Below are 23434 nucleotides of genomic sequence, written 5' to 3'. Positions count from 1 at the left end.
TCATGATTTGAGGTTAATGACTTCTACTGTCAATACCTGCCCTGTGTGTCTAAAGGAGATTTTGTTGAAGCTGCAGAAAAGAGGTCTCTGATACATGTGTAAGGAAGAGACTCGCCTACAGATCACTTCTCCTGGGCTAAACCAGTGTAAAGTAAAGAGATTTCAAGGCAATGGCAGATCTGTTCCTGTCTCATGTTGAACCTTTCAATAGGTCGCAACAATGGCATAGCTTTGCAGAGTTTGTTTAAATAGATTTATAACATACTAACTCCCTTTTAGAAGAGCAAAGTGATGCTTACTGGTAAGCCAAGGAGCACAAGCTGAGCAGCTCATGAAGATGAAACAGTCTGAATTTGTCAGTCAGTCATGTAGTGTGACACCACCTGCTGCTTAGATGCTGTCTGGGTAGGTGGAGATCAAGGTAGTATGACTTGATTCTGATCCCTCAAAGTAAATGACAAGACTCCAAAACCAAAGCTCCAAAGTAAATGGAGCCATTTACTTTTACCAAAGTAAAATTTAAAATTCTCCCGTAAAATCATCTTTTATTTCCAAACTGTAATGCACATGTGTAGTATGCATGTGCACACAGGTACATACACGCACATACACACACTCACACTCAAATCCGTTTTAGTCCCTACATTTATATGTAGCATCATTGCAAATATACTCTGAAAGAAAATAATAGCTAAAGGAAAACAGCAGCCATTGGTGCAGAGAACTTATGCCGCTGTTCCTATTTTCTAATCAGAAAACATTGATTCCCACCTTCTCGCCTCACCTCCCTGTCCCTTATCAATGACAAACTCACCTTACATCTCTATAATGCTTTCCTTGGCCAAGTCTGCAACCACAGGCAACCCAGTCTTGATTGTAGGCAGCAAATGAAGAAAGGCCAGCTAAGAGTTTGCCATGATCTGTGCATGTCACTGCTAACGAGCTGCTGTGAGCTCTCGCAAAGTCACAGCTGCTAGCCACAACTGAGCAAATGCAGCCTCGCTTTTCAGGATTGCTGCCTGTTGCCCAGGAACCACACACAAAGCACTGGAGATTTTAACCAGGTGCAAACAGTGCTTTGCGCCCATGCCTTGTCCTCCAGCACAGCAGACTGCACAGCATCCGCAGTGGCTACGCAAGACGAACCAGAAAGCAGTAAATGAAGTTTTAAAATGAGATCAGAGTTCCTACTGATTAAGCTACACTTTTAGGATGTGAGCAAAATGGTTTGTAGTTTGTACACAGTACTATCCACAGGCTGATGTAGGAAGGGGTAGCTGGGCTTGTTTTTGTGAAGGCAACGTACAACCGGATCATAATTCTGGCTTATGTATTTTTCTAAATCTGTCAATATTTCTCACCTGAAAAGGCTTTTTTAGACAAAAAAGGTAATGTTTAAGAATGCTTAATAAGCCCCCAAAATATATGAAAATGGGGCATTTTAAAGCTTACTTTTAAAAATAATTCTATAGCTGTATAGCATGTTTTATTGCTCAAAACTGTATTTCTATTTTAGAATGTTAAATAAGCATCTTTTCAGATATAACATAAATAACACAATTATCTAATTTTGTATATGTAGAGAAATTATAAATGGGCCGTATGTTTAGTGCCAATTGTTTAACATTATAATCACATAAATACACAGTTCGGTGCATAGGTGATATCTTAGGTAGGCAGAAAAAATGTTTTCTGAAATGAAAATCTGTGAGACAATTTTCATTTAATGGGCTTGTTAGAAAAGACTGCAATAACTCCAGAATGGTTTGTTTTGTCAATATTGCCTACGCTGTGTTAAGGTCATCCGTATGAGTTTGTTATTAGCCACGTTCCCACGTTGGTAATCAGGCAAACTCCTGCTAATTTCAGGCAGAACTCTTGCCTGAGTTGGACGAGAGCAGGAACTCCTACTCACCAGCCTACTCCCAGGAGCAGGCACAGGTCACACCTGAAGCAAGGCTCTCGCAACGTCTGTTCAAAAACGTTACAATGCTGACATGCATGCTAAGAGCTTCTGTCTAAAATGAAGCTGCTCGGATAGGTTTTGCCTTCCCTCTTGGATTCAGCTTTCCATTTGGATGGGAGGCTGAAAGGGCTAAAGGGTTCCCTTGTACAGACGCCAACAAAAACAAAGGTAAACTTAGAATTTTCATTAACTGTAAATTACAAGAGCAAACAGAAATAAGGATTGATGTGAGCAACAGGGAATGCTAAAGCTTCACCAAATGTAATGTGCAATGCCTCAACCCAAACATATTTTGGGATGACTGCCAAGAAGATGGGTTTAAATGTGGGAGGCTTAGTAGAGTACAGTTTGAGCTAAAATGTGTAAAGTTTTCACTTGTGCTAAGGAAACATTCGGAACTAGGTAAAAACAAGACCTCATGAAAATTCCAATTCTGCATCTAATCTAAATTTCCCTTGGCAAAGCAACTGCTCTCTTCCTAAATCGATCCTCAAGACAGCTGTTGGTAGCATCTACTTATTGTGGACAGTACTGCCACGGGTTAGGTACTGAGAGTATTGTAATGCTCTTGCCTAGAGGAGTCTTACCCAGGGCTAAGTGGTTTGATGTTCTAATCATGCTCACCTACATCTGATTTAGAACTAGTCGTTACAAGGCGTCAGTCATTCAGGGATCCCGTGACAACTGTACAGCTAGTGGGCAGAAGTGTCCACTGTTTGACAAGATTTTACATACTATTTCACCTTACACTGTTACCTGTTAGACAACAGGACTCTTGAGCCAGAAACTCCTAGTAGTGAAGGATACAGCATCACAAACTGCCAGAGCTTCACCAATGGAGGATAATTACAGTGTTCTGAATGTTGCAGGGACTGTGATGAAAAGGGTATTAAATAACCCAAATAATCTCTCTTGGCTGCTAAAATTCCCCCAGTAGACAAAAGCCAACACGGCTGCATTGTGCTTTATCTACTGTCAGAGCTGTGCCTCAATACCTGCTGTAAGAGCATGCAGTGCTTTAGCTGAAGAACAGCTCATTAACTGTGACTTAAATTTATTTTCTACCAGATAAACAATGGAGAACTCTGGTAGAGGCAAGAGGCTGGGCAGTATAAGGCTATCAGTTCTACAGGCGTGTTCAACACGGGCTCACTCCGTGACTTCTTTAAGTTAACTTCCTTCTCAAGTTGATAAACCACTTCTTTCAGCAAGAAACGTCAACCACAGTAAAGCTTCTAATCTATTTTGTCTGCATAGGCTTCAAAAAGCATACACAGCAATAAAGTACCAGGAAGCCATTTTACTTGTGACCACTGCAGCTTTATTCATGTGACTGGTTACTTCATGTTTCTCCATGTTAAGTGCAGGGTACAATCCTTCCCTCTCTGTGCCTAAGAGGATATAGCTTCTGCAGCTGACAAATACAGGCAACCTTTTGATTCTCCTTAATGCACCTCCAGTTCTTAAAACGTTCAAGTGTGAAGTGCCTACTAACAAAACGCTACAGGAATCACACTGAAAATACCCAGTGCATCCCATTACTTGGTAAATAAACATGACATGATCTCTCTAGCAAAGAGCTAGTGACAATAAAAACATCTCCCATCTAAAAGAGAATGAAAATCTGAGAAGAAATGGCCTATTCATTTCATTATTCAACATTTAGATCTGTTCTGCTAGGAACGACCAAAGCTGACAAGTAAGCCTGGAAATATATACACATAATGTTACTTTCACCCTCCAGAAGTAATAATATGGTCTTCACTCCTAGGACAGATTGTGTCTTTGTTTTCCCTGGAGAATGTTTATCTTAAGGCTAACATTGACAAGAGAAGAGGGAAAGCATTTAGGAAGGATTATAAGGTAAATGCAGCTCAGATTTGTCCCCAGGGTTGCCACTGACTAAATGGCACACGAAGACATTTCTTAAGTTGTCCGAGAACAGAGAGTACATAGCATGTGACAGAGTTTAATGGCAGCAGGGATTCAAAAGGCTCTCTCTAAACTCTCAGGATCTAAAGATCCTAGGATCTCAGGATCACAGAAACCGTGGAGCCAGCCAGGAGTCAGTATTTTGGCAACAATCTTAGGATGAAGTTACCTTCCCTGTAAATTGTGACGCTCTTTTCAAATTACATCAAGGCTTTGCACCTCACCATAGCTTGGAGGAGTCTGAAAGAAGGTACCCTTTTCTGCAGTGGCTTCTCTAAATAAAAATTGCTTTAACAGTACTCTTCACTGGTGCCAGCCAGACCACAAAGTGTACCATCAACACTCCACTCTAAGGTAAAAACTACTGTAATTTTAAAAGGGTACCAATTATATATTCAGTCCCAGAAGAGCTACAGCCTAACTTCAGATTTCTTACAAACTATATTGTCTTGCACCAGTTATGATTATTTAAGAAATAAGTTCAGAATAAGAAACATTAGAATGTTTTCTAAAAGATATTTACAAAACTCTGGGATATTCTAAGCAGATATAAGCAAACATCATTATTCTGAATAGCACTGCAAGCTGCCCTCCGTCCACAGCGCCATGCAGGCTGTCATTTTTGTAGTTAGGATGCATTCTGCAGCAAGACCTAACTGTTCTTTCAAGTGCACTCTACTGCTGGTTGCTGTCACAATTATTTATAACTAGGGACATCCATCTCCTACTAACCTTCTGTTCTGGTCCAATATACAGGAAACATGATCTGGAAGGTAGAAGCACATTTTTAAGACTTTTGGCTCAATATTTTTGAGCCAGATTCTGCCCTCTGTTTTTACTGAAATCCTAGGCAAGTCAAGGATGGTTGTTAGTCTTCCTCTCTTTTGTATGTGTGTGTGTGTGTGTGTGTGTGTGTGTGTGTGTGTGTTTAAAATCTCAGTTTTTACAAAAAGTCAGGATAGCAAATGAATGTCAACCAAAGAGGTACCTCCCTCCCCAAGAGACTGGTAAACATAAGTAGTTTGGTTTCACTTTTAAATTATATCATAAAAGTACTGCAGCATTCTTTAACACAGAGAAGCAGTGGAATAGTATGTGGAACACTTAAGGCCAAGAAATGATCTATCCTTAGCTTAGCAAAGAACTATCCTACAACCTTGAGAGAGTTACTTAACTGTTCTGTGTTTCAGTTTCTCCATTTATCAAATGGGAATAACAATACTTCATACAATTACTCTAAGGTCCTTTAAAAAAATTTGTCCTTTGGAAACTTTTGAAGTGCACCGGGATTTCTAAAATATGCTGAGAATACAGGAATAAATATTGCTTTAAAAGTTTGTTATAATATTTTAATAGAATTCATACCTTTCCTATAAGTACTCTGCAATACTCTTAAGTGTTTATTCTGCAATACTGTTAAGTGTTTATGTGTACTGTTTAAGCAAATCAGCTACAATCATCATAGCTATAGTACACTGGATTTGAAGATACTACCCACTTTTAATTTAAACTTCCAACTGCCAGTTGAAACAGGCATCTTTTCACTGACCTCAGTAAGAGATGGACTAGGCTCTGGATTTTTGTAATATAGGCAACTGTTCTTCAGAAGAAGTCTCATGGCATTTTTTGAAACAAACAATAATTAGGAAACTAAAAGAAAAATAGATGAACATTGTGTCCTGCCTCCCCGACATTCTTTTCACCATCTGCATGATACAGAGGCCTCAGAAGACTCACTGTTACTTTGAAGTGCGGGAAAATATAGCGTGATAAAGACCGAATGTCATTCAAAGCATACTCTGGAAGATCTTAAAAATTGCAGCTGAGCAATGTTATATCTTGAGATGTTTTAATGATTAGTTTATTTATCTGTACTTTTAGAGCGCAGAAGAGCAAATTCATTAGCAGCTTAAAACTCACATACTTTGCAGGCTTTAGATATGCAAACACTTCTACTTCTGAAAGTTTATCCCTCTTAAATATGTACTTTTGGGGTGTAATCCAAAATTGGCAAGACATGCACACTGTAGGTCAAATTCCAAGTCATCAGTCAGTTACTTACATTATTTAAGGCAGATATTTTAGAGCAGAAGAGAGTGTTTTTTTCAACTTCATATTACAAGAATGGGTCACAGAGTTTCTCAAATAGTCAACATTACAGATGGGACCAAGTGTGGAAACTGTCAAGCCCGAAAGATTATTTTATCTGAAAGTTATTAACAAGAAATCAGAACTGAGGATGGCTCACAAGCTTACAGACAGCACTCATTACGAACTAAATGCTAAAATAATTTTATTACTAGAGGAAAAAAACACTGAGGAGATTATACATCCATATCATCTTCAGTAAGTACTTCATTTACTAACTGTGTAATACAGAGAACAGCATTTGTATCCATCAAATTATTCAGTCATATTTATAGTGGATAAAAAAGTACAAGCATCAAGTTAGCTACAGACACCTTATCTCCAAGTAAAAAATCACCTATATATTTGAGTATAAAAGCAGCAAACTGGATTTCCTCATTCTTATCAAGATTAATACAATATTTGAATGCAAATAGGACAGCTGGCTAAGACTTACACTTCAACAGCAACACGCAAAATCCCCCCCAATTTTAGGTATGATTCACCTCAGAAAAAGGCCCGTAGGAAAGCAACATGAGAAATATAAGCAAAAGGGAAATCAATATGGTCATTCAAATGCAAATTATGTTAAAAATGAAAATAAAAAAAGAGTACAGTCCCAAATCTCTAGCAGACATGTTAAGAGAGAGCCAACTAGAGATGGTGAGTCAGGTGGGATGCCTCCAGATGTTTTACAACACAGATGACTGCGCAGGACTGGGAATGTGCCTATACAGGTAAGGTGAGAGCTTCAGATGTCTCCAACTCAAGCAACCAATAAGAATTTGCAGAGAGACAACCACTTCAAGCAGAACTTTTTACGGCTTAAGTCACTACCGTAAATTTCAATATGTTTCCTGCCATATTGGCAGCCTGTCCCTTTTTTACTTTTAACTGTGGGCCAGATCCTCAGCTGGTATAAGTTGGCATAGCATTTGTTGCCTTCAGTGGAGCTAAGCCAATTGATGCCATCTGAGCATCTGATATTATATTTCTGTAGTAGTTAAAAAATAATACAGTGGCATTAATTACTACACGGTCATGTCTCATAACCTTATGGCAGGGGTAGAAGGACGTCTCATTCACAGTTACTAGTCAATATACAAAGTGGAAGGGTCAACTGGAATTCCCAGCTCAGTTTGATGTCTATACAGCTATTAGCTTCTATTTTTATTCTATTCCATGCATCAATGGTAGTCATTCCAAACACAGGAGATACCATTTCGCATTTGCCTCCTATTTCATTTAAATGCTTAAAACTTACTAACCCCAAAGCATGTAGTTGCTATGCTGTGTTCTTTAAACACCACAAGCTTTTGCATCATAAACCATTATGCAGTCTAACATGAGGAAGAACAGGCATACTGGGGCAGAAAAAATCCATTTAACCCAGGATGCTGAGTTCCACTGCCAACACTGGGTGCTGAGGGAAAGAGGGTAAAGTACACATTCATCTGTAATCGTTTTGTTACAGACTAACAGCATGCCAGAGTTGCAAACTGAATAATCCTTGAGATTATAGCAAGTCCAAATACACGTAAACTTATATTCATAAATCCTAGGAAGAAATTCACAGGGATAGCTACGTAGTATCATTTTCCACTTCAGCATACAAAGGAATCAAAAAGAGGAGGGCAGTCTTCTTTCCAAGGTCTAGAGTGACAGTAGTCACAGAACACTATCTCAGTGTTTCTGTATTCAGATGTTTGCTTTCTGTTTGGGTTTTGTTGTTGTTTTTCTTTCTGCTAGGCCACACTGCCCTGCCAAGCTAACTAGCTGCATTTCAATAGCCAGCATGATCAGAGGCACTGGATTTACGACACCACACTCAGAGCCTCACCTCTGGGGCAGATATTCTCCACTCTATGATCTTCCAATATCGGGTGGTGGTTTTTTGGTTCAGCAAAGGGTGAAATAGGGTGCAGGAATCACTATGGACAACTGCACATTAGTTTGGACTGCTCTCTTACAATGGTCTCACAGTCATAGCTTATACTCTTTGCGTAAAAAGCCCATATATTTCATTTCATTGCAGACAGAAACAACCCTAACAGGAAAATCATAACATTCAAATATAAGCTCCATCACCAATGAAGTAATGTTTCCTGTTTTCTACTGAACACAAGAGAGTGCAGGCTGGCGCTCTAAAGAGCAGCTCAGCCCCTCAGCCATCCAGTAGAACTAACGATCTCACTTGCATCAACATTTCAGATGCAGCAAAATGTTCATTAACTCAAGTGGGTTTTTGAGGGTTATGGTCTGTGTGTTTGAGGGAGGGGTAAATGGGGAATTATCGGGGTGTACTTTGTGGCACTCAATCTATCTTAGCCCACCTTCATTTGTATTCCCTGCTCTCCCCAGTATCCCCTTTCATATATAATTATCTCCGCAGCTCCTAAGTTATTTTGTTTTAAGCACTTCATACCCCCTGGACTCCCAACACTGAAATCTTACTGAACATTAAACAAGCAGATTCGCATCTTTGTCTTTAAATGAGTAAAATAAAAGTCCTAACCTGCCAGACAAAAAACTACTTACCGCCACTTCCTCATTAGAATTTGCCTGTTCACAGCAGCATTCACTCTCCTAACAAGCTTCCAAACGGAGGATTGGAGGGAAGCCGATACAGTCTAGAAGTAAATGTAAAATAAATGGCCTTATGTTGGCTAAAGTCTACGTCCTCAAATGCAGATATTTTGCTATGGATATAATTTAACTACCTGAGAAGAAGCAAAGGTCAAAATATGGGAAGAGAAGCCCTGACTTGGTTGACTTCAATGGGAGTTTTGCTTGTGTAAGGATTTCAGAGATTTGGCTGCGGAAGAACAGAGCTACTGAGAAGCAGGAAACAAAGAAGGAATCAAAGCAGCAAGAGAAGGAAACATCAGAGAAGACAACATAAGGGGGAAGGATAAGAGTAAACAGGAAAATGTAGAGGGACGAAAAGGAAACAGAAGCAGCAATGGACACACTGATTTTCTAAGGCTTTTAAAGCACTGACTGCAAGTCGCTCTGCTCATTACATATTACTCTTTAAAAGCCACGAGATAAATAACTGAATCTACTTACATTAACAACGAAAAACTGTCCTGTTTTGGGAGGCTTTCTGTAAGTGCCTCTCTTCATCCTTACCAAAACGGTAGTCTCTTAACCTTTTCCTACGCTCTTCCTCCACCTGTGTTCACAGCTTGACTCTCCCTACAGCTCTCACTACAACAGTTCACTGAGGAGAAAGAACCATGTTTTTTCCTTGCTAGTAATGGAAAAAGCAGCAGCCTCTCTCTCAGGCCCCAGTTCAGGAAGGAATTTTAAGAACATGCCAATCTGTAGTTACACAAGCTGTTTCCATTGAAGCCAGGGAAAATATCTGCATGCTTCAAGCCAGGCACACATTAACGTACCCTTCTATCTCAGAAGGCTGCTGAATTGACCCATTGACCAGTAAAAATTGCAATAGAGAAGTAAGGAGTCACATGCCTGCTGAACTTCCCTAAAGCTACCCATTCACATGCCAGGAAGATGCCAGGTTACTGGTGAAGTGTGCTCAAGTCTCTTTTTAAAAAATCCCCCTATGATAAGAACATTGTTACAGCCTAGCACATTCCCTATTAGTTAGGTTCAGATATTACATATGAAGGAAAATGATAGAAACTCTATTACTATCATTCTAGAAAGCATTCCAGAGGGAACAACACTGGAAAAAGAGAAGAAATTATGGACTTTCTACAAAGTAGAGCATATATTAATGTGGCAGATACGATCCACAGTACAGAAAGGTTTGAAAATCCATTATGTAACCAGTAAAAAACGTAGGAGAATTTCAAACAGACACATTCTGCCTAACTCACATAAAATTAAACCAGTTGATTACAAATATGTCTTAAATTCACATAAAGAGTATCATGCCTCATTAAAAATTTGGCCTCCAATTTTTTTACATTATCCTATATACAGATAGGTCCGCATTCAGTCACTTTGTCTTACGTCAGGCTCAGGATCCAGCTGTTCTGATACTGCTGAAAATGGAAATTTAGATCCTCAAACAGCTCATTTAACTACCATCTAAGACATCTTACCACTTAAATAAGATGCACCCTTCACAAAAAAAAAGATTATAAAAAATCTGCCTTACTTATTTTTACGGATTATTTGTACCCAAATTTTAGAACAATCCACAAATGTGTATAGTCATTCTAACCCCAGGGGAAAAACATAAGTAGGGAATTTCTGTCTGACACAAATCCTACAAGTGACAAAGCTTCTAATTTGATTTCCGTGGCAATTTTGCCTGAGTATGGATTCAAAGGATTTGGCCTACGCTTTTCAGATGACCATGATTCAAATATATGATTACTTAGATAATCCTTTTGCTAGAATCATCAAGCGCACTCTGGAGGACCGGAGGAAATGAACTGGACAAGAGATCAAGGAGAACAATTATTTTTGTGTCCAGTGGACAGTAGATGGATGGGGAGAAGATGGGAATTAATCCACGATAGTTGTAGGGTGCTAACAGACAAAGTAAATTCTTTCTTCCCAGGAAGCATGCTTGAAACTTACATTCCCGTTTCTTATGTAATGAAACTTTCCTATTGATTATCACTTATCAAAAATATTAGTTTTGCATGTTTCCTTAGGAAGCTGACATGCAAGATTTTTATATCTGATTACAAAAAACAGCACAAAGCTGCTAAAAAGAGGCCAAATGCTGGACTCCTTGCCCAGGATTTAGTCTGTCCACTGTCACAGATGCAATTTGACTAAGACTCCTCATGACAACTAGCTGACAGACGGGTCTATGGAAATCTGGCCAGGCACCTTGTTAATGAACAGGCATATACAGGCTCTGCAGCCTCATAACTTTCATGTCTCTAGTTTCTTTCTCTTTTTCGTCTCCAGTGACCCCTCCGTCCTCTCTTTGAAAGATGTTGAAGGGAACCAGGAAAAAACAACAACCCATAACAGAGTTGTTCCAAATCTTCCTAAAGAAGCGTACAGGCTCCTCAAAAGTGAATCCCAGATAAAAGCCCCGTGCTGCAGTTCTGTAGTCCTCAATAAGAGAAGGGAGGTAGATATTCTTTATGCTGGGGCAACCTAGCCTCTGAATTTGTGTTTACTCTAATACATTGCTCTTTCTCTTACCAGTGATTTTGCTAGGTAATAATTTTGCAGCACTGCTCAGAGGACATCCCTTTGCTTTGCTAATCATCTGTTATGACCAACTACATCCACATGTATGCCATTGCAGAATTTAGCCATGTAATTCTTGAAAGTAATTTGCAGCTCCAAAACTATCCTGATACGGCTCTTCAAATCTTATTCTGTCAAAACTCAGTGCAACTCCAAAAAGGATATGAAGACAGAAGATAACATCTATAAACTCTGTAACTGGGGACACAAAGAGTTGCAGAGGAAGAACAAAGGTTACCGGAGCAGGAAAGTACTGTCAATTACTTAGCATCACTTCTTACAGCTAATACTGGAAATTATGCATTCCTCATAGCACACAGCAATATTACATCACAGTAATATTAGTACATCAATAGTACGTCACAGCAATATTACAGGGGCTAAGGCATTTTAAAAGGACAGAGAAACCAAGATGAAAAATGAAACAAAAAAACCCCCAAATAATGCATTCACTAGGTACTATCAGCAGATGTTCAGCTAATGACTAACTTGCTCCTGTAAAATCCTATAATAAGAGCATCACGAATATTAGATTTCTTCTCTGGTGTGCCTCCTGATAAAAGGTCATAAAAAGCTGAAGAATTAATACTCAGTAGAAGCCAAGAATAATTTTGTGTAAAAACATCCACATAAGAACACCACTATGATGGCTAGTTTCTATCTTGGCTGTTAAAAACTAGTGTACTCAAGTTTCTCCGGCTCATGTGGCTTAGTCAGGGCAGTACTGGCTCAGGAAGCGGAGGACAGGTCTGTTCTCTCCCTACTCCCTCCTAAGTTAGCTCAGCAGAACAGACTTTTATTCTGATATGACTCAACCATAAGGCATTCTGGACAGAAATAAAGGGAGAACAGAAAACACCTCACAAACAGCCATCACATTATTTTTACGTATTCAAATGTGAAGTGTTCAACAGGATTAAGCAGTCACAGCAGTGACATGGTAACACATGTTATGGCCTCATCCTGCTAGCTTGTCTCATCTGAATAATCCTAAGTAAGTGTGTGCAGTCCTTAGCAGGGATTGTAAACTGCAGAAAACTATGAAACTGGGGAGAAACAGATGGAAAAGCTGAAGCACACAGCAGTGGCATGACTCACTTAAACTTCTACACAAAACAAACAGAAATTCACACAGAAAATCCTTTTTTTTTTTTTCTGGCTTCTGATCTTGTCTATGGGACACAAGGTCTCTCCCACGAGAATAAATATACCAAGTAAAAGCCTCCCCCCATACACATTTTATTGTATTTCTGTAATTGTCTAAATATACCAGATCAATTGCATTTGAAAATACAGCTATTAAATCATAACTAGACCATCTCTGGAGTCTTTGTTTGTCAATTGTATCAGACAACAATTCTTTTCTCCAGACAAGAAATCAGACTGTATTTTTACAATAATTGCAAGTCATTTCTAGGAGAAAGAGGTAGCAGCAATCCCAAGGAAATAAAATAACACACTTTTGTGCTTTCCCATCAAACCTGATAGTGGTGTGGGTTTAAATCAGTCAGAGGCAGCTACGCATGAGAGATTGCACTCTGCAGGCTCTATCAGTCAGAAGTCAAGGATACACGTCCATGATTTATCACACTTTTCATGGTAATTAGCTAGAGTGCCATTTTGCTTCCAGTAGCATCACTCAACTTTCTTTTTTTAATTTGGCCTTTTTTTCTGCAAATGAATTTACATATTTCTCAGTCTCTCATCCCCTACTATGTTTTATTTATGAATATAGGCCTTCCTGATGATAACTTTAATGTGAAGAAGGTAGTAATTAGTGTACCTATCTGCTAAGTTAATCCCTTTCCACAATGTCTGCAGAGAAGTTTAAGGTAAGTAACAGTTTACAGTCAATATTAGGTTTAATTATGCTTAATGAGAGTAACTGTCTGTTGACTAACTGCACCTAGGTGTGTAGCTCCTATAGGAGTTTTTCTCCCAACCTCATTCTGCACTGTTAGTAGTGCCACTGTGCACGGTATGTGTGGTGCTTTAATCCATAAAACTGCTCCAGGAGAGCCAAGGAAGTGAGGCACCTGTTTCAACACAGACTCAGTGGGAGCAGAACAGCCTTAAAACAACGGCAGCTTTGTGCAAGGAGAAAGTTTGACTGCCTGGTATTTTTGTGCATTTTCGGGGGGGGTGGGGGTGGGGGGGGAAGGGGCAACAGACCTTCCCCAAGCCTCTCCTCTTAAAAAAGTTAAAAAACAAAATACAGCCTTTGGTCCCAGGTGCAGTTATTATGCTCAAGAATGTTTCCTATAGGTGTTACCACCTGCTTTTAGTTCACCTGAAGCTGTGTTAACAATTAATACCCTTGAAGAGGTTAAAAAAAAAAAAGACAGCTTACTGTCTTTCTCATATTTCATGAGAAGGTATCTTCTGTAACTAAGAAGATTCTAGAGGCAACTGAAGACTACATCAACGTGCTCTTACAGCCCTCTCCTTTATAGCAGAAAAAGGCCAAAAGCAAAGCCCCAGATCCAAATCCTCTTAACACTTCACATATGCCATTTTAAGTCTTTGTGTTACGCTATGACTTAAGTCTACATCTTCCCAAAAGGAAGATCTAGATTTATTTCACTACATTTTACTGTAACATTTTCCTTCATGACTTCATGTATTACACCCTTGAGAAATCCAAGCAGTGTGGATTTTTTTTATATATTTTTATAATCACCTATAAGAATGTAGCTTCCTAAACCTTTGATTCCTTAGGATGCATGGATTTTTTTTGTGAGGGAGTAAGTGCACAGGAGAAATGCCTGAAAACAAAGCAGTTTGATTTCCAGTGAGAGATGGAACCAGAACACACACACAGAAATTGTTCTGTAAATGCAGAGGCTCGTTCATTTGATTTTTCCAAAGCTGTGAGAAGGGAATTCTGCATCATGTTCATATTAGAGATATGTGAAGTTTGCTTAGGCATAGCTTAGAGGTTTTGTTTTTTAGTTTTCTTTTTTGGTCTAGTGAGCACTCTGCATGGGTCCACAGGTCCCCTGTTTATTTTTGTCATTGGCAAGACTTCAAGAAAAGTCTTTCACTGGGAAATTATGTTAAAAAAGGGGAAAAACTTTCCGCTAAATCATGGTTTTTTTTTATAAAAAATCACCCAGTTATTTGATTGTCAAAGTACTAGTTATTAAAGAAAGATTTGATCTAAAGGCTACACTTTCTAATTGTGGAAGCTATACCCAAACCAGCATTCTTTAACTCTACGGGTTTCAAAACCTTAGCTCAAGTCTCTTTGTTAAGGCTTACATTTATTCCTACAATGTGCCAAACTGTAGCCCTGATACCCATACTACTGGATGTTAGGGAGAAGCGCTCTAAATGAGAAGTGAGATTTTGTAACGGCAGTCTTTCTCAATTCTGCATTCCAGAAGAATGGGATCTAAATATATAAATACAAGTTCAGCCATGGTATAAAACTCCTAATAATTACATAATGAAAAAGCAAAGATACCTTTTTCAAAATGACAGTATATTCTTCTCATTGCCCTTTAATATATCAATATTCAGACAGACAGAGACTCCATTATGAGATGAAGATTATTTACAGGCGTATGTTTTTTTCAGAGAACTGGGGAAGTTTTATATCCAAGCAGAGAGCAGGTGTAGGGATGGTCCCTTTACTGTTTGAACACAAAATCCAGCAGCTAGCTTAATTTCATGGCTTACAATAACACAGAATGACTCTGAGGATCTGGAAAAATGAAATAACTCATGATTTCAAGGAAACACTATGAACACTCTTAACTGGAGAATGAAAACAGCACTTAATCCAACCTTCCTAGAGCAAGAAAGGGCAAGTGCAAGTTACTCCTCACCTGCTGCTGCCTTTTAGCTAGTGCTGTTTACCCATAAACAAAGCTTGGGTAACTGAACAGTGACCTGCTTTACTAAAGCCAAGACCTGGCGTTGGAGGTAACAGGACTACCTTTAAACCACTGATGGTCAGTGTACACACATGTCTAACTGCCTCCTCAAAAATCCACAGGCAGATCTCTAAACTACAGCAAGCAGATCTCCCGGAGAGAAAGATGGATTGTGTTTGTTACTATGAAAATCTGTGCAGCTCCCCTCCCCAGATACCTGGCTAGAAAAACACACTTTGGAAGAGCCCAGGAGGAATGTGGTTTACTACTTTGGATCATTCTAGAAACTAACTAGGGAGTTTGCTTTACAATGCTGCCTCCACACATCTCTTTGCTCAGATTCACCAGTCATAATGAAGAACCTTGAAAGGGATGAAGATATGCTTAAAATTAGTTGCAAAACAACCAAGGAAAAGCTATTTTTCAAACTTCCAGGGGTTGCTTCAGTAAAAATCCTTTTTTTTTTCAGGACGTAGGAAAGTTTAGTCACCTCAAAATGAACTGAAGACTCTGCTGCAGTATACTCTCTTAGCAAAGAGGAAGACGCTCCACTGGTCACCGCTGAAGTGAGGAGGAGAGTCTCCAGTCTTGGTTGAGGAGATCACCAGGGAGCCAAACAGTCTGGCGGTCTCCAGAATCTCAAGGAGGCTTAAAGCATATATTGAGACACCTTGTTTTATGTTTATGTACTAGCCAAGCACTTGGGGCTGAAATACTGCATTTTAGTCACATAACAATCAAACTGTAAGAACATAGCTTAGAGGAGAACTCTTGGAAACAGGTTCTGAGATCTCAGCATAGCCCCATCTCATAAAGAACATTTAAATGTGCCAATAAACACCATTGTAAAGATATTTTGATTCAGAGGAAGGAAAAAGTTTCTGATCACTTAAGTTCTGCAAATGACCATAGTTCAGGTTATTCAAAAAGTAAAAGAAAATTCCTTATGTAATTAAAATACTCTATGAGTGACTGAGTAGCAAGGAGCCTTGCTTCTTCTTCATTTTCTTCAACATTGGTTCCTTGCTGGAAAAAATACAAACTTTCAACTGCCCGTCTCTCAGCAGAGCCTCTGCCTACTTTCAAGAGTTCCCCTGCCCCTGCCTTGTGACAAGCCTTCTGAAGGCAAAGGGATGTACATAATCCCCACAGTCCCATTAGTATCAATAAGAATGATACAGGTTTTATTCAAAGCAACCAGAGGGAATGGCTAAACTGGGCTCAAAGCTGGTTTTCAGAGTCAGAATGGTCTATGTCATCTTCATAGCACTAACATGTGCTGCTGCCATGTAAATGGCCGAGCTCATACTGCTGCCGGACTCTCGCCATCTCTCATTTTGCTGCCTGCTGTTTTATTTGCTGGAACAGGAGGAAGAAAGGGTTGATTTTTTTTAGCTGACCCATGTTGTTGATAACATTGAGTTATGCAGTAACGCTGTTCTGCTGACCACATTATTGCATAACTTAGGTTGGTCTTGACTGGAAAAGTTACAAAATTAACCAGGCACATGAAGGTGTTCAGCAGTATCGCCACAGTATCAGCACAGAGATGTTTGAATCAGCTCTTATAGGAAAACAGATGTCCATCTATTTCCTGTAGAAAGGAAGGGGGGAAAGAGAGAGAGAGGGGAGGAAAGAGAGGGAGAGGGGAGGAAAAAAGAAAAAAGTGGGAGAAAGGAAAGAAAGGAGGAAGAAAAAGGATTTCAGAGTACTACTCATTGAAAGAGACATCTATTGAACTTTTTGGGACGCAATAACATTTTGAAAAGAAAATCTTGTACCGCTGGATGGAGGATGGGACTCTCCCTTTTACACTACTTTACTACTCCCTTGCCAAGCCACATTCTACTAGCATGGAGAACTGCAGTACTCAACTGCTGGCTGAGCTTAAAAGAGACAACAGCACAGAAATTTGCCCAGGAGCAGCAAAAAAGTCACTGCCCTGAGCTAAGCAATTTATCCATTGAAGAAATTTAACTTTCTCCAGACAAACACCAGAGATACTATAGACGACTATTTTAACCTGCTCAGGCACCTGCATACTGACATCTGGACAGCACTGTTACTATTTATTCTTTCCACTGAAGGTAAACAAACTCACTGCCACAGAAGATAGGATTTAATATCAAATTTTATCCTATCTGGCAAAACCACCAAGTGTCATCTGCAGCACATCATCCAGATGTTACAGGACAATCTGCACTCAAGAAGAAGAAGAACATCACAAGGAGTTAAAGGAAAGTTTCTTCCGGGCTTCCACCCCGGCAGTCAATACAGCTACATATATATGAGCAAGAACCGCAGTGGTTAAGTACCTTCTTCCAAATCTCAAGATTCCACCAGCAGTCTATTCCTTGCCCCCAGTTTTCCTCAGTCCTAGTGGAGTAGTTGCATAGTGAACGTGTCAGATCACGGACTCTGGCAAATCAACACAAATCGCCGGCCACATGTTTCAAAGATATGCTCTGACAGATAAAATTTCAATGTCCTGCAACTGCTCTCTTAAAACTCCAGCTGAACAAGGAAACCTGTTGTGCCAGAACGTTGACTGAAGAAACCAACACTTTCACATTCAATTTCAAAAAAGACAAAGGAGGAGGACAGAACATTCTCTCTCCCACTTTTTTTTTTTTTTTTAAATAAAGAAAAAAAGAGAGACTGGCCTTGCACTCCTAGCTTTCGTGGGAAATTTGCTGAAAAACACAGTGCATATGCATGCAGGTAAACATAAAAACACACACACACAATCCTGAACTTTGTGTTGGCAGCCAGACTGCTTTAACCCATGTCCCCTGAGCAGCAATCAACAATGAAGGACCAGGAAAAAGTTTCAATGTAATGATTAACTAGCCCAGTGGACTATTATTCGTGGCAGGTAGAGCAGCAGCAGTGCAGGCTGCGATGCTGGTCATCTCTCCCTCTCAAATGCTGCTGGATGCCTGCAGTCAAACTCAGATGAGAAAAACCAGCAAACTTAATGCCAGCATAAGCATGAAGCTGCATTTCCCTTCCCTAAAGTTGCATGTAAGGGAGATATGGGCAAGAGCAGAAATTTTCTGTTTAGCTTGATGTTGAAAGAATATGACAAACTCCAATAGCACCATTTATCAAATGTATATGCACAGTTATTGGTAAGATTAATAAGGTTATTGATATCAGCTACAGACAGGTATTCTCTATACAGCAGCAAGTAAACAACTTTAATTGCAACTGGCAAGTGTCAATGCTGACCTGTGCAGCCATAGTATTAGTACTGGAGCAGACGGTTAAAGTGCATCCATTTAGTTTAAAAACTAAACCATGAATATCCCTATGGCCAATTAGGGAAAAAACAAATTCATCATTGCTGTTTCCCCTCCTTTGGTGCTCTTACCCTGTAGCCCCCAGAAAGTGCTGGAATAAAAGGCAAACTAACACAGAAAACAGAGTAAAGTATTTCATAACTGCTACAGCAATCTCCTCAAAGAGGACTTTCAAATTCTTTTAAAGCAGTGCAGCAAAGGCGAACCTACCACAATACCACAACACCCACTGCATTACTCTCAGTGCTACCTCAGTCAACACTGTGCAGAGAGGCAAAATGCTACCGCTCGGACTTCAGCTTTGGGAAATCAAATTCACTCCTTTCTTCTCTAGCTTTTAATGATTTAACTTCATCAGCCACAGCAGAAAAAAATCAAAGTTGCAGCTTTATGTTTTCATTTTCCAACAAAAGCATTTGCTGCTTATTTAAGAAGACCTTGAAAGAAACTATTTAGCAGAAAAGCAAATTCTTTCTTTCAGTAAACTCACTTTCCCTCTGAAAGGCTTTGCTCTGTGTGTGGATTATTCATTTACTTTAATTATTTTGAAGTGCCTCTGTTTGAGTGGGTAGGAGTTAAAGTATCCACAGTACCAAAGTAGTCCTAGAACTAGTTGTTATAAACAAAATGTTCTGCAGTGGCCTAAATCTGCACAAGTAGTAAGCCTTGAGGGTTTCTGAAGCCCTTTTTCACAAGGAGTACTTCTGGAGAGCCTGAAAGCTATGGGACCCAGTTCCAAGAGCACACATTACTGGACTTGTCTTTTACGGATAGGTCATTTCCTTTTAGGCATGAACACAGATATAAATCCTTTTTCCCATCTTGTGGGAAGACAAAAATGTTGCTCTTGTTTCAGTGTAGAAAGTAAAGTTCCACTTGTAAGACGCTGGTACCAATTACGGCAGCTAAGCAGAACTCTGAACTTACCACGCATAAGGACCGATTCGGACACAATGGCCAAGTGATACAGAAGAATACAGAAAGCCAGAACAACGCACACAGCTAGGCATGTAAGCAAAAGCAAATAACAATCTTCCATAATCTCTGTAATCACCTCTCTCTCACACATATGCACATATTCTCCGCTTCCACACGTATACTCATGCAGAGATACAGGAACACTTAAATTGTTGCCCTTTGTTAAATGTTTTCAGCCCAACATCTTTTTCTTTAATAGGTGCATACACCAAAAACAACAGGAAGAAAACTCTAGATGGAAGAATGCCGACACAGTTATATGCAGTCATTCACAGAGGGAGGAAGAGGAACCCAGCCTGGGGGAAATGCACATTATTGAACTACTATCTCATGTTACATACAGTAGACGTTGGCCTGAACAAGATTCCAAAAATAAACACAACTAATATTTGATTCCCAAGCTGTATTTCAGAGCCACCCTTTCTCCCATGACTGTATGTACACTCAAAATAAAACTCTAGCAGCTAATTCCTCACCTTTGAGGAATTTTAGTTCTCAATCTCACGAAAAAAGCTGACTTCCAAACATTCCACTCTACTCATCAAGGCTTCTTTAACCATGCTCCAAATTAAAAACAAAAATGCAATAAACTTCCTTAAAAAACGAGGGGAAACCTTTTCAAACGAAGAGTTTCCACTACTCATTCCTCCAAAAATATGGAAGGTGTAATGTAGGTATCTAGAAAAACTGAAGATAACTTCTTGGGAAATCTCATTTCATAAGTCTCCCCACTTTCGATTTGCATTCCTGTTCTTTGTGCATACTTTCATATAGATTTATAGCTCCTCTGCACTGTTGCCCATAGTTACACCCAATAGTTATAGGTAAGCCTACAACTCGGTAGAGATAAAAGAAAAGGGAAAGAAAATAATAATATGGAGGAAAGTAGAACAATTCTGCAGCAGGTTATTCATATGTAGTTCATGGTTATATCTTAGGAATAGTTGCTTTAAAACACAAGTTGTTGTTGAGGTCTGATTTAAAAATCTGTCTGTTTTGACATTCAGGGGAAAGTACTGCTGCTGGCTCCAGAACAATTTGCATATCTTATCACTAAATAAAATGTCTGAGGTGAGCACCAATCTGATGAAATTCTAAACAAGAGTCCACACAAGCACATATGTCTTTCTGTTAGATTTCTGTCCTGTTCACTCCTCTATAATAAATTACATGATCATCTTATTGTAGCTGCGAGTTTAACTGCGCATGTAAAAAGGAAAATGCTAACAGCCAATTCTTTTTCCACGGTTTACAGTTCAGAATTTGACAAATTGTGGATTTTGTGAATAATAAAAAAAAGGCTTATTTTGTTGCCATTTACCTCCTCTTTAATTGCCACACAACTGGTAGAAAATGCTATGTATTTATGGGTTTTTAAAAATAGTTTCCCATACTCAACACAAATAAATAAATAAAGCTATACATCTTACACTGCAAAGACTAATATACATGCTTAACTCTCTGTCCTGTAATTAATCTCATCTGCTTCAACAGGACTACTCAAAATGCTGTCAGGGAAATATACATGGAAGTCCTTGCAGAAGCATGGCTTGAATTGCCAACAGCATTATATGGAACAATTAAATGCCTAGGCCTAGAATGGCTCAATATAGCGGAGCGTTTGCCTTGCCTTGGGAATTTACCTGTCACCAAACCCTTCCAGTAACATAGTATCTTCACTTTCTTCCTCTACCCGTTATCACCTTCACTCACCACTCCTTTCTCACTCAACAAATACCATTCTCCCTTTCCACACATCCTCCCACAGTTGCTACGTGCAGAAGGAGACTGGAGACGCATTTTACTCCTTTTTATGTTTCTGTGCAGTGAAGTGGAATGAGAACACAGTCTGGCCTTTATACCAACTAGTGTAGTAATAAACAGTTCACATGTGGATTAACATTGCTAGGTGCACAATTTAACAATTTCACCAACTTCATTTCCTAATCTGAACTGTTCTGAATTGCTCACACACCAGACTCTCAGATTTCCCACTGAATATGATTGGCCCAGTAAATTCTGCAGACAATCTTTAATCTGTATTTTGTTTACTAGAGTTAAGGATAATCAATTGCTAATCAAAAGGTATGCAGATTGGACACCTAAATCACCTAGTTCTGTCTCTTTACGAGTAGCTTGGCATTTTTTTTCTTCTGCAAATGCCCATGAATGCTATATGAAAAATTACTCTCTGTACATTCTTTAGTTTTGACTAAATTCCATGGCTTCCACAGACACTTCTGCCTATAAATTAACTCTGTCAAAAAAAATTAACTAACATACCAGGAAAATAAAGTCAATCTCTTAAAAGTTCAAATGACTATTTGTCACAAACATTTCACCTCTACTAATGAACTGCAAAAATGAATGATAGAAAATGCAAAACTGTATTATGTTTAGCAGTTAACATTTTAATAAGGAGGAGATTAGCAATTTTTAATACCTCCAGTGCTTTGTTATATACAGTAGCACAATAACAGAATATTTTAATTGCTAATTATTTAGACCTCATTCAGTTCTCACTCAAGCAAAACTCCCACTGAGGGACTCTTGCCTGAGAAAAGATCTACAGGATTTGTCTTACTGTGATTTGAAAAAACTTTATATATCATAAAAACTATCAAGTTAGAGAGACAAAAATCATTAAATCCTTAACAATATTAAAGCCTACTGAAAGTCCCACTGACTCTTAACACCAACATGTTTATATTAAGTAAAATAGATTATTGCAGTTTACGAATTGTAACTTACCTGTTATAATTTATGCCCAGATGTGCTCATGCTCTTAAAGAGGTCTAGCAACGTTTTGAGCCTTCTAGTCCTATCCCTGCATTTCTACTGCAGGAAATCTCAGTTCAAATGTGATAGGGAAAGAGCATTTCCAAACAATTACGATATCAACACCTTTAGAAACCCCTCAAATAATGTTTGATTTTACCTTTTGACTTCGGACTCCAAAAAGGTTAAGAGCAGCTCCTAACACTTCCTTTTTATGCTGCTGTAAAGAAAAGAAATGCTTATGTTTAGGGATCTGCACACACAACACCTCAAGTTTTCATAACAGCCAAATAACGAGGCATTCAGTGGGGAAAGTGGGTGGAATACTGTATATATATAAACATTTATCTATCTAAAGGAAGACAAAACAAAGTCCTACACATTCACATTTAGTATACAAGTGACGAGCAAATAAACAAAATGCACTAGTACCCAAAATGCCATGTTATACGCATACTTTAGAGAGAAAAGTTACACAACTGAACACCAATTTAGCTGGGAGTCATTCATATTGACTCTAGGCTTAAAAGAGCCCCTCATTTTTTGCATTAAAGGGCAGTTTCATTCCTATTAGGAACAAAAACAAACAGCTGTCACAACCAAATTTTCACCATTTATGTTTGCCATTCAAATGCGTTTATGGGAAAAGTTATAGGTACACTCTTAACATTCAAGAGTTTAAAGAGTCTTTTTTTTGAATGAAGTTTTGTATGTGATGTCTTCTCAACCCTTAGCTATAAATGATTTAATGACTATCTCATGTTCAAAAAAATCTCTCTCTAGGCTGCTTTTTGAAAAGAGAATGAAAAGCAGACTTAGTACCATATAACACTAATTACCAAAATGTTCAGAACTGGCTGCCAAAGACCTGAAGGAAAGAAGTATTTTGAAGTCACAAATCAGAGTTGGGCACTCTACTTGCATCACTTTAGAATACGATTTAGGGATCCAATCTCCATAATTTCTACTTCCTGCTATGAGAGCTTCAGTTCAGTTACAATCCCCAAATCCACTCCTGCCAGGTGTCTCGCTTCCTCACAGGAGCAGCTAGAGCCTTTCATTCCCCTCTAGTGCCGAGCTTTCCACCTGGGAACCTGTGTCCCAATCTAACAGCCAGCTCAAGTATGGCAGGAACGGGCTAACTAAGCCTACTGGTATTCTTTAATCCTTCACTGGGGAGGAATGTTCACAGCCAGCAACAAAGGCATTTTAATCACTGATATTTTGACCCCTTTGCTATATTGCAGAACTGATCCAATTGCATTTATTCGCTACAGAACTGT

The 23434-nt window shown here is 39.0% G+C and overlaps 1 protein-coding gene across 29 annotated transcripts in view; it reads right to left on the bottom strand.

The window, feature by feature from the left end:
• The window catches only part of ZBTB20 (zinc finger and BTB domain containing 20), a 496803-nt gene that overhangs the window by 383239 nt on the left and 90130 nt on the right, over window positions 1-23434 (bottom strand). For 22 of the 29 annotated variants that reach the window (XR_011143850.1, XR_011143846.1, XR_011143840.1 and 19 more), the window contains one exon: window positions 22312-22371. The exons of 1 other annotated variant lie outside the window; for it this stretch is intronic. The gene's annotated coding sequence lies outside the window, so the exon portion shown is untranslated. Of the gene's footprint in view, window positions 1-8563; window positions 8656-17408; window positions 17608-22311; window positions 22372-23434 lie in introns of those variants that run through there. 6 more of the 29 variants (XM_068959048.1, XM_068958991.1, XM_068959022.1 and 3 more) reach the window with 4 other exon arrangements.

The sequence above is a fragment of the Struthio camelus genome, chromosome 1 (assembly GCF_040807025.1).
Source record: "Struthio camelus isolate bStrCam1 chromosome 1, bStrCam1.hap1, whole genome shotgun sequence".
Taxonomy (NCBI): Eukaryota; Metazoa; Chordata; class Aves; order Struthioniformes; family Struthionidae; genus Struthio; species Struthio camelus.
The sequence above is the reverse complement of the archived record's forward strand: the minus strand, read 5'-3'. Positions and strand labels throughout refer to the sequence as shown.